This window comes from Dermacentor andersoni, chromosome 3, assembly GCF_023375885.2.
Source record: "Dermacentor andersoni chromosome 3, qqDerAnde1_hic_scaffold, whole genome shotgun sequence".
NCBI lineage: Eukaryota > Metazoa > Arthropoda > Arachnida > Ixodida > Ixodidae > Dermacentor > Dermacentor andersoni.
Window position 1 is genome coordinate 101241864 of NC_092816.1, and position 12842 is coordinate 101254705.

The window sequence follows — 12842 nt, forward strand, 5'->3', positions numbered from 1 at the left end:
TTTCTGCTGTTGCCATGTAAACTTTTAATCTCTCCTGATTATAAAAGTCTGGCTTCATTTCAAATACATTTCCTATGGCTTGTCAACGATGTTTTGACTTGAGGTTTTATCATGTGGCGATGAAGGCATCTTGGAGCAAAATTTCTTTTTGAACAGCCAACATGACTATGTTTTTGTCGTATAGGTAGAGTTCTGGCTTTTCTGGCCAAACACTGAGAGCTATAGCTTGACAAAGCTTGAAACATTATTTTGAAACATGCATCTCCTAGACCAGGTCAGTGTATTCTATGTTCAACTTAATTCTTGATTAGCTCTCTGCTATTGTGTAATTGTGAAAGCCTGATCATGATTGAGCATGTAATGGTAAGTTATATACATAGTTTCCATGGTACTATTCTTATTTGAAGCAACAGTGTGCTTATAGTAATGAAAATTTGTACTGTTTGCAAAGTTGAAATGCTTTCTTGACAAAAAATTAGGAAGTGCTGCTTTGTGCAATGCTGGCACTACAATTCAGAATTCTTTTACAGATGAGCTATGCTATTGTGGAGTTCACTGCCTCTAAAGAGGTTGAAATTGTGCCAACTACTTGGGTCACCGGGAGCATGTGCGTCTGGCCGCATAATGTAAAAGTGGAGAAGGCTGGGAAAATGGCACGGAAGCAGCATCCACCACAGTCATGGTGGAAACAGTATGAAATTGCTGTGAAAGGTTTGTTTGGTAAGCGCATTTCAGTCACCTTAAGTCTTAAGCCAGGGGTGATTATATTGATCACATTTTGGACTTTTTCAGTTACCTAGAACATGCCCGGAAAAAGCTAAATGACAGTCAGTTCCATTCAGACCTGGCCAGTGAAACTGAAATGCCCCCATTGAAGAGGCGTAGACGGCCACCAGCAGCCTGGAGCAACTCTGACAGTGAAGAAGAGGAGGGAGAAACTGCCACAAGCCAGCCAAGACTGCCAGCCGTTCCAAATAATTTTCCATCTGGTATTGTAAAATGTATTTGCCATTACTTTTCAAGATGCAGCTGTGATTTGCATTGCATTAAGGACGTAGCTTTAGTCTTGCAAGCAGTCAGTTGGTGCATGAGGCCAATTTTTTCTCAACCCTCCGATGTTACAATGTACCACCTCCTTTCTTTCATCTGCATTGAATATTTGCATACCAGCCATGAAGAACTGCTCGTTCGAAGAGAAATGCAGGCTGGTAGCTGCATTCGTAGCTAGCCTGTTCTTAACTATGCTCATGTGCCATTATCAATAGGATTTTTAAATTTACAAAGCGCATTTCCAAAAAGTAAAATTAAGATGACGGGCGAGTGGGCATGTTGGCAATAATCCATAACGAAGGTGACAGCGCACGGTTGAAACACACAAGGACGAGATGGGACGAAGCGCTTCGTCCGTTTCGCTCTTCCCCTGTGTTTCAACAGTACACTGGCAATTTCATAGTAAAATAGAAGCAAAGCTTGGAATGCCTCCTCATAATTTCACATTGAATGCCTAGTCAGCATATGTTTTCAACAAGTGTGAACAAGGTATTTACCTTGCATATACACCGAAACTTTGGTAGTTGCCCCTCTGGCATTTATTCACTTGCCAGAAATGTTTATCATGGAGTATAGCATGAATAGAATTGTGACATTCATGCAATTGTAGCAGATTGCTACAAAGGAAATTCATCCTGCAACACTAAACTGCGGAATCGTAACTTTGAAGTTCGGTATAAATACTGCAGCTCTTGTAAGTGTGTTTTATATAGGAGTATACTGCGCTCCACGGCCAGTGTATGGCTGTGATAAATGCTAATAGGAATCATTACATAATGGACTACATGTGTGGCTTTCTAGGAATAACCTCGAATGAAGCCACAAGTCTGCCCACATTTGGCCAGGGAGACAAAGGTACACCAGGTATTCTCACACATATACAGCTGCCTCATAACAAAATTAAGATTTCTGTGCATATTTATTATTTTTTGTGTGTAACAAATTTAGCTTTCTGTGATTCTAACCTATAGATTAGAACCACAGATAGCTGTAAAGCTTCTTAAGAGCCATGCATAGATGAATTCTCAAGCATTGTAGAAGTAAGATGAAGCAAAATATGTTAACCTCCATAATTCAATTTTATAATTGAACTGGTAAACCTTTGCTATTGGTAATTTTCTTTGCTCTGCTAGGCTCTTTGTCACTATCTGTTGCATATCAGATTTTCCAACTAGTGGAGCGGCTCTTGTGGCTCACTGCTCTCTTCTTTCACACTGCAGGGACCCAGTTGTCAGAGACAAACTCGCCACAAGGCATGTCTGATAACCACTCTGTTGATGCAGGTATGTGCCAGATAAGGAAGGTCAAAGTTAAATAAATCATTAACCATTTACCCCAAACTACTAATGAATTGAAATTGTGCTTTTCAGGTGAACAGATAGAGCAAGAACGGCCACAAAACACACCTCATCATTGTTGTGTAGAGAAGAGTACGCACCTTTTGAAAGATATGGATGCAGTTTTCAGTAAAATGGTTTGCTTAAAATGTTCTTGAATCATACTAAGTTTTAATAGCGTTTGTTTATATATTTTTCAGACTTCCAGCGGCATGTACCACGACTGCTGAACACGCTTCACTTCATGCTAGAACAACAAGCAGACACCATGAACAAGTTGTGTAATATGCTACCTACTTCTTCAGTCACCGAATGCGCAGATTTCTTAAGCCATCCACTAAGCAGTCTTGAAGAACTACAAGAGTTTGACGACAAGCTCGATGCTGGAAAATTTAAGATCCTGGTAAGCTATGTTTCTTTTTTTTTCATTGTTTTCTTGTTTCAGTTCATCGAACTCAGAATATTCAAGATGTTGAAACACTGAACTTTTGCAATATCAAGAATGCCACGGGTTTTCGTTCATTGCTTACTTGCTTTATGACTTAATACTCTTTTTCATATTCTAAAACATTCACATCATCCAACAAGTTTCTTTGTTGAAAAGAATTTCTTCTCTTTTGTATACAGGTTCATGAGTTGACACAGCTCGGCGGGAAAGATGCCTACTGGGCAACAAAAAGAATCTTGTCATACTGCATCACAGACGAGGTTGCGGCACAATTTTCCTGGATGGGTCGAAAAGGAAAACTGAGCTTCTCCGCCTTAAAGATTACTACAGCCATACAGGTGTGCTCTATAATACACCTTACTTTTGTGTTTTACGCAGAATTAGCCTTCCTCAGGAAAAACGAAAACATGCTCATTGTTCTAATTTTTGCCACATACATATACGAATGTCTGTTTTTTTAAATGCTACCTGTTTATCTATTTTGTAAGCTTGCAGTGTCAGTTATCACCATTGCTATGGGTTGCATATTTCAACACTGCAAGGATGCTGCAATTTCACTGTGTACTTAAATTTTAATGTTGACTAAAAAGCCTACATGGTAAAAAAATGAACAATTTGGTAACACTCTAAAGGTACAGGCTTAGCTTCAGAAGCTAAAAACTTAATATATTATAGTTGGTTGGGTAAAAAGCAAAGGGCATAAATAGAGTGTAAGATCACCATGCAGCCCTTCAGTGCAATGCAGTGTGAGATGATTGAAGTAGCAGTCTAAATAGAAGATGCAAAGCAATCATTAGACCGTTTTGGCTGGTGTTCTGCCTCATTATCATTTGAAAAAGCAAGTGCAACTCAAATGCCCAACTCTATTCAATATAACAAATTTATGTGTGGAAGGACTTTGAGTAGGCAGGAATTTATTTCTCAATTTTTTCGCAGGTTCAGCAGACTGTGTACGACTCTTGAAATTTGTATTTTCACCAAGACAACTGTTATTGTCGAGATGATTTAAAGAATCTTGTAAATTTCAGATGCTGCTCGCAAAGTGCCAAATGCAACTGCTGCTGACGTTGAGGCCTCTATCAAATCGTGGCTCCGGCATGCTCCCGAGCGCCTTGCCACCAAGTTTCAGAAGTCAAAGCAAAGACTACTTGAGCAGGCAGCAGGTAATGGAATTCACATTGTGGCATCATGTAAAATCCTGAACAATGCACAAAAATGTATGTTGTGCCAGTATTCCTAATGTGCAAGTGTTCTAAGCAGTCGATATGGTGAAATCTGTGTTGAGCTTATGACTGACTTTTATACTCCGTATAATCTGCCAGGCTCCTGTACACTGCACAAACTGGCTCGGAAGAAAGGCCCCAAAGTTCCTTACATGTTTTACCCTCTGTTGCTGCCCTTGTTCTTAGTCATGTAGAAATGTATGTTCCCACTTTGCAGCCGACTGAAACCATGATAATGAGATGCTGCACAGTAGACGCCTATAACAATCCCATTTCACAAGTAGCTTCTGACAATCGTCTTTGTCATGGCATGTTTGCTGTTTCAGATACTGACTGAAACTGTCACCACGGCAGAGGGTCCAAGGCTTCCAGCTTCTGATTCCCTGGTCATTCTGTGGATATTGATGGCAGCAGATAGCCAATGGCAAAGACAAGGACCATGCACTGTTGGCAACCAGCTCAACCACAACTTCATGGTGGTATTTCTCAACCGATGTGCCACCTCCACACTTCAGTATAATACCTTTCCTTTAAAAAATGTGAAGGGTACTGTCACAATTCGTGTTTTGCAGGTAGCATCCACTTTAGGCATTTGAGGTTATGGCCAACATAGTGTTTTTTTATTAGATGAATAATTTTTTAAAAAATACAGCTGAACTAAAGGACATTGCAAGTTTGACTTTTGACTTGTGTCCACAGTATAATGTATGTGTGTTATCCACTGTTATTGTGATCCTCAAAGTCATGTGCAGTTTCTGTTGCATTGTTACCAAGTGCTTTGGAGACTGTTGCCGTCATACGAGATAGGTGAAAATGTCTAGTCAGCTGTAAAAGCTGTACAGGTCTAGCTTCTACGTATTGCCCACTCCTCTGGAACACACGGTAACTCTCCTTCCATTGCTGCTTTCTGTACCTGCCTTCAGGCAGCAACACAAGCTTATGCTAGTGCCACTTTGGAAGCAACTTGCATTCCTGGAAACGAAGGCAACTTTACATTGTTTACTTAAAAGCCAGTTAACTAATTGCCATGTAATAAATTGAATGATCCAGACCATAAAATGCTCTTTTTGCCTAATTTGAGCAAAGATGGGGAACCAATAAGTGCAAATTTTTAAATATGAATTTAAGCTAAATATTGCTCTTGCATGTATGTTTACCATTTGTAACAGTTTCTAGCACTTTGAGGCAGTATCTGTGTTATAAGTTTTGCTACCAAACTCTTGAATGCTGAGTTCTGTATTTCTAAGCAAGTAATTTCATACTCGATAAGGTCACATTTTTTTTGAAACTACTGACAGAACTTTGTTCTGCAGTTGTGCACATAGTACGTGGTTTTTTGTTTGCACTGTTAACTGGATTCAACGTTCAGATATTGTGAAAATAGTTCTATAAGTTAAATTCTCCTGCTGCAGCTGTATTGTAATATGCTAGTATAGCCCTCAACTGCTTTGCAGAGCTTAGGGTACTACAGTCACTCCCTAGTGTAATTAGTGGCTGTATTGTGATAACTAAAGCACTTTACTCATAGTAAGCTCAACAGCTCTTACATGACTTGTTCTCTGTTGCAAATGATGTGATACATTTTTATTCTTACCAATAGTAATGTTAAATTTCTTTATTCAACTTCTCTTACTATATAATGCAGTATTTCCCATCGTGAGTGGCAGTGGCTGCATTTTTTTTGAGGTAGTGTGTAGTTCTTTTTATTGGTTATGCTGAAACAAGGTGGCCTGTGTGCAATTATGTATGTGTTTAATGCAATCTAGTCAGAATCTGTAAGCTAATGGTGTGCTTGGCCCACATGTCCCAGCTATGCTTGGTTTTCTTGGTGTTTCTTAATTTAATGTCATAAAACTGAACTTTTAGATGTTTTATGCCCTCACTTTTTAGTAGGGTTGACAGAGTAGAGCCTCTGGTCTTTGTTTTGGAATTTAATGTCTTTAAATATTTTTAGACGTATGTCTTATGCGCTCATATTTTAGCTACCTTAGCGGTTTATTTTGATATGTAGAAGCCATGTCCATTTGTACGGATATTGTTGTGCTTGGTGAGAATAAGGGCTGTGACAGATTGATGGCATTATGTTTCTTTGAAGGAAAGTGCCCTTATGTATGGTTTCTGGTGGCAAGAGACAAGTCTCTCATCATATCGTGCTTTGGAGTATATATATTTAGTGAAATCTAGTCAGAATCTGCAAGCTAATGATGGGCTTGGTCCACATGTCCCAGCTATGCTTGTTTTTCTTGGTGGTTTTTAATTTGATATCATAAAACTGAACTTTTATTTATGTTTTATGCGCTCACTTTGTAACTGGGTTGATGCAACAGAGCTCGTTGTGTTTATGTTGGAATTTAATGTCTTTAAATGTTTTTAGATGTGTCTTATGCACTCACCTTTTAATAAAGTTGCTTTAGAGGTTTATTTGCATATGTAGAAGCTGTTGAACGATAACCATGTCCATTTGTACGGATATTGTGCTTGACGAGAATAACGGCTGTGACAGATTTACGGCATTATGTTTCTGTGAATGAAAGGGCCCATATTTATTGTTTCTGGTGGCAAGAGACAAGTCTCATCATATCGTGCTTTGCAGTTGTATACTTTTAGTGCTTGGTGCTGTCTTTGTGTTAGGTTTACTAAAGTATAGTTTCCTAGAAGATGTGTAAAGATTTGAGTTGATCTGCTGATCACCCCCGACATTCCTAGATTTCTTCTGATGCACTAGAGCTGATGACACTACATCCACTTACAGGCTATTTGTCTTAAGCATTGGAGGTAGGCTTTGCAGTGCTTGTTCGCTGGATGCAGAAGCTCTTCTACTGTGATAACACAAGACCAAAGCCCACTGTTTTTTTGCTTGTTTTTGCTTTACTGTGAATAAAAATGAAAGCTGTAACATTGTCTTTTCCTAGCTGTGCACCAGTATGACGGGTCTCCTTCAGGATCAATGCCTTAATTCTTTGTGTGTTGTAGCATTTAATAAATATTGCAGTAAAAACGCATATAAATGCTGCAACAACATTGAATATGGCACTGACCCAAGAGGTTGAAGACCACATCTGGTGCCAGCATGGTACGTCCAATCAAATTTTAAAAATCGACATCCCTCGGACATCCCGTATTAGCAAAATATGTATCCAACGGATGTCCCGTGGACATCCTGAAAGAGCAAATAGCCTGTTGTAAATGTCCCTGGGACATCCACATATCCGGCTTTGACGTCCATGGGACATTCGCTGGATGGCCACCTTAGTTGCGCCTTAAGCTCCAACGGATGTCCATAGTACATCCGGAGGATATGTGCGGATGTCCGCAGGACATCCAAATGTCCACTAATTGTTGTCCGCTGGATATCCAGTGGACATTCATGGCCCATTGGGACGATTTGGTTATAAGCCACGCCGTAGTGGGGAACTTCGGATTCATTTTCGCAACCAGCTGGTCTCCAACATGCTCCCAATGCACGGGACGTGGACGTTTTTACATTTCGGCCCCACCGAAATGCGACCGCCGTGGCCGTGATTTGATCGCACGACCTCATGCTTAGCAGCAAAACACCGTAGCCGTTAAGCCAGCAGGGCGAGTCACTTTGAAACATTAGCCATAGTTAATTGGACCGTTTGGAGCCTTGCGGCATGCAACGCCATTGGGGTACTGGGCAAAGAAAATTTTGCAAATGCAGAGTTCATCCCCACGCATTTTAATTTGCGGGAATATATGCCTTAATACCCTTCCCATTTTCACTAGATGTGATTTTGTTCGAGTTTACAGTTTTTCAGTGAAACGTACTAAAGGGGCCCTGAAACACACTTAACGAAGTCGGGAAATGCATTTGAAGTTAAAGTACGCTATTTCAGATATACTTTGGCGCATAAAGTACTCGAATAGGTTCAGCAGAAGTGGAGCTATTGCCAATCAAACATCCCGTTCACTGTGCTTCCGCTCCCCTTTCAATGACTTGCACTGCGAAGGCTAATGTAAAGCGGGGCGTACCCACAACGCTCCATACCTTCTGAACATCACCGTGGCGCACCGTTAAAAATTTGATTTCGGATATTGACGTAGACGCCGCTATTTCCGAGTTTGGCGTCTACTGCGGGCCAAACCGGGTTGGCCTCAGAGAACAGCTGTGCGCTCATCCAACGGACTCGTGGCGGCACCCCGTGGCGGCCGCGGTATCTGGGCTACTTATAGCAGACTACAGCTACATGCGACGACACTTCGTATGGGCAGCGTTTGTTTTGTGCACGACAGGGCTTGAGTGCGCGCTGGCGCTGAAATGCTCTATCTGACCTTGCTACGTGGCGCGGACTGGCCTTGTCTTGCACCAGCTTGACCCATGGATAGTAGCCACATCGAACTTGCGCATTTTGAAGCGCTATCAATAGCTGAATACGAAGCGATGTCTGCCAAGGCGTCTAGCCAGGAGTGGCCAGGAGTGAGCAGGCGCTGGCAAGCGTGCGTGTGGTCGAACCTTAAGTATCGCGTGGGTCGAGGCTAGTTGAGCGTCCCAAACTAGTAGAAATTAGCGAGACCCGCGACGGCTACCACACCGATAAGCATGTGGCCAAATTTCTATGCGGGCGGCCACGGCCGAGCTTGAGCAGACGATAGTCGGCGTCTCCCGCCAGTACGTAATTATCATCGAAATTCTAAAGCGGATTTCCCCTTACTTCAGCCTGTTTAATAAACTGCGTCAATAAATGCACACAGTAAGAGTAAAAAGAAGCGCACTGATCCGAACAGCCTTCTTGATTTATGTCAGCTATTGGCCAATAACTGCCGCGTATCGGAATCTGCTCACGAAATAAAGCGTCCAGACAAGAGTGAGGGGCAGGCTCCTATTGAAAACAATGATTTTGAGAAAAAGGCGACTTTGCACTCCGCTTGCGAGCTCCAGCCATTGCGGATGACTGCAAAATTAGGCTGAGATGTTAGCAGCCGCCTATAATATCCGCGGACTGTGTTTTTTCACCAAGCCCGATGGGTGGTTCAGGACCCCTTTAAATTCTGCGACGTTCCTAAACTCCAATTAAAACGCTACAGGTAGCCTGCATACGTAATTTACTGCTAAGGTCTGTAATGTGTCCGAACATTTTGAACATTGCTTGCACATTACGTGTATTATGCCTCTAAATTTAAACAAATAGAAAGAATGCGCCTTTTATACACAGGTGTGTGTTGCTTTCTCGCTTTAGTCCTGACTCTTCGTCGCTCTACGCAACCGTGGTAATGGTGTCTTTTGTAGTTTATTGTGGGCACCTAGGAACCTACTACAAACCTCGTATAAGGGAACAACAAACGCTAAGAAGGAAAGTGCAGTAATTATTTGCAACGCCTATAATCTGTCCTGGAAAGTTAAGGTTTCCCCACTTATTGAATTTAACATGACCGCGGTTCCAGTAAACGTAACCTAGGTGTAAAATAGAGTTATATCGTGGTATCGGGAAGCATAGTTGATAACGACAGTGTGACACTTTGTAACATTTCCTTAACTTTTTAGCACAGGCAGTACTTATCTGACACATATATGACTTCGCATAAACATTTTCCATAGCCTTCCCTACGCATTACCCATTACATGTTACTCACTTTCACCAAATCGATACAGGGTACCTCCTTTTGTTCACCGAGAACACAGGGCCAACGTCGCGTCTCGCATGGAAATACTAGAAAAACAAGGGTTCATTTTTAACAGCGGAGCTGTTTAAGCTTCTAGTTCCGCCGTGGAGCGTTGCCAGAAAACTCAGGCTAGCTGTGCACAGCCTCGCGTTGCCTAACAACCACCTGCGAGAGCACCGAGCCACGTAACGTCCTCGCACCCCACGCGCGTAGGGCGGAGTCGTGACGTCACAGGCGAGTAAAAGCTCGGAACAGCCGGCGCGGCGACACACCTCTCTCCTCCTCTACTCCGTTCGTACGTGCTGCTGCCATGGGAAGATCGAAGAAACTCCGGATGCTCGAAGAAGAAGCGGCTTACCAGGAAGAGCGCCGTACTGCCAAGTGAGAAGCGATGCGTCGCCGCCGAGCTGATCGGGAACACCTCGCCGAAGCTGCCGCTGAGAAGAGGCGACGCCGAGTCGAGGATGCGCAGTTTCAGTACAGGGAACGCGAGAGTCGGCACCTGAGTGCTCGACGTCGCCGAGAAAGCGATCCCTGCGTGCGAGTGCTCGAAAACTTCCAGCGTCAAGCCCGCCGAGACAACAACGTAGCAAAACCTAGCATAACCTCGCAAACCCTAGAAACGACTTAGCCAAGCCTACCAACAACTTAGCAAAACCTAGCATAACCTCGCAATACCTACAAACAACTTAAGCAAGCCACTTAAAAGTTAGGTGATCACAAGATCCGATGTTGACTCCAGCCTTGCGCCACTAATGCAAGCTGCGTACGTTTTTTTCGCAGCACTCCTAATTTAGCCAGCAATGTTAAAATTTCGGAAGGCATTCCAATTCACATGCCCCTCTTTCCCGTTAAATATGAAGATTGGGTATAGCAGACTTCATTCCGGGTATTCAGAAACGTTGCAAAAGAATTGCAAAAGATTTCAGCCAGTCAGAATATACTAATCAGTGAAGTTCAAGGCTTAAAAAGTCAGATTTTAAAAACCGATAAGATTCTAATGGACTTAAACAAACGAATGACTGAACTGGAACATCATTACCAGGCCATGATACCACTTCAAAATTATTTAGAAGATGTCAAGTGTGCCGCTACTCAAACTGCCAGCCTGGTATCCGGCCTCGAAAATCGCCTAGGCGATGCAGACAACCGGTCCCGAAGGAATAATCTAATTTTCTGTGGCCTTCGTGATACTAACCCAAAAGAGACCTTCTCACAATCACAAAAGCTGATTATTGATGAAATCGCGGATATCATAAAGGCAAACCTTGAGTCCAAAGATATCGAACGTGCTCATCGCCTTGCTCGCTATTCACCTAACCGGCACCGTGCCATCATTATCAAGTTCGCGTCATATAAAACGAAAGAATCAGTCCTGTCTAACGGCCGCAAACTGAAAGGCACAAATCATAGCCTGAGCGAAGATTTTTCCCCCGCAGTTCTGAACGCCCGCACACATCGTATGGCCTACGGTAAAAGTCAATCTATGCCTTTTTCCATGTGTTTCAAAACACTCGTTATCGGTTCTCAGCGCTAGGAATAGGACGATTTGATGAAATCAGTGAAAGAGATTCAGTAGAAATCATTGCATAAAATACGGGCAGTTAATTACCGCCTTTCCGCCTTTAAGAAGAACCTTTCCTTATCTGTTGTTTGCACTAATGCCCCCAATTTCATTCCCAAACGTGACGCAATCTCAAATCTCGTAACGTCATTTAACAGCAACTTGCTAGTTATAACGGAAACATGGCTCACAAGTGAAATTAGGGACGATGAAGTAGTCCAAGACTTGCCAAACTTCGATGTTTATCGCTGTGACCGTCAAAGGGCACGCGGGAGTGGCGTTTTTATTGCTTGCAGTCGTGAATTATCTTGTACACCAATTACTATTTCTTCGAACTTAGAAATACTATGTCTAAATATTCGCTCTTCCCCTCGATAAGTCCTTCTAGGCGTGTGCTACAGGCCACCTACCAGTAATCCAAACTTCTCACCAGAACAGTACTTTATGCCAGATTACAGCAAGCCATCCTAACGCTCACATACTTCTGTTCGGTGAATTCAACTTCCACATTATGGATTGGAATAACCTGACTTCCGCAATAAATACCATAGAGGCGAAGTACTTCTTCGACACCTGTTCGAATTTTAACTTATCGCAGCTTATCTCAGAGCCGACACGCGTAACGCGCGACTGCGCAAACATTTTGGACCTTATACTTAATGGCCATCCAGAGACATTATCATTGGTTACCTACCTTCGTCCTATCAGCGACCACAGTGTAATTCATGCCACATTCGTCATTGCCTCAGCACCGCGTGTTTTTTCCAGCAAAACTATCAACCTATATGAAAAAGCAAACTTCGAAGCTATAAATGAACCATTGTGCATTTTTTTTCCAGTCTTTGAAACTTCATTCAATGAGCGATCTGTTCAAGATAACTGAGAACTGTTTAAAAATAAAATGAATGAACTAGCAAACAAGTATATTCCGAAACTAACATTCCGTGAGAATCATCAGAACCCCTGGTTCAATAACAATTTAAAGACGTTGGAAAGTAAAAAAAAAAGGCCTTTTCGTAATTCCAAGCAGAGGCCAAGCCCAACATCTTGGGATAAATATTACGTCGCTGAGAGAGAGTACTTACGTGCTGTCCGCAATGCCAAATGGTCCTTTTTCAATAATGACTTACCTAAAATGTTAACAGACAACCCCAGGAAATTTTTGAACGTTATCAACCCAGGCAACACATGCACTATAACTCTTGTTAATGATATGGCGGAAATCATGCCTGAAACTGAGTGCGCACTCATATTTAACAATGCATTTTCGTCAGTATTTTCTAATGATAATAACGTACCATTGTCTAATGTCCCCTGCAACATAGCTTCTAGCATGCCGAGCGTGGTGTTTTATCCTGATGGTGTGTTGCGCATAATTAAAAACCTTAAGCTTTCATCCTCAGCCGGTATAGACGGTATAAACTCTAAACTGCTAAAAAATACAAAATATATTTCTTCATCATTCTTGTGTCTTATATTCTCGCAGTCACTTTCTACAGGTTCAATGCCTCACGACTGGAAGGTGGGTTAGGTCGTTCCCATCTACAAGTCCGGTAATAAGAACACACCGCTAAATTATCGACCCATCTCTCTAACTA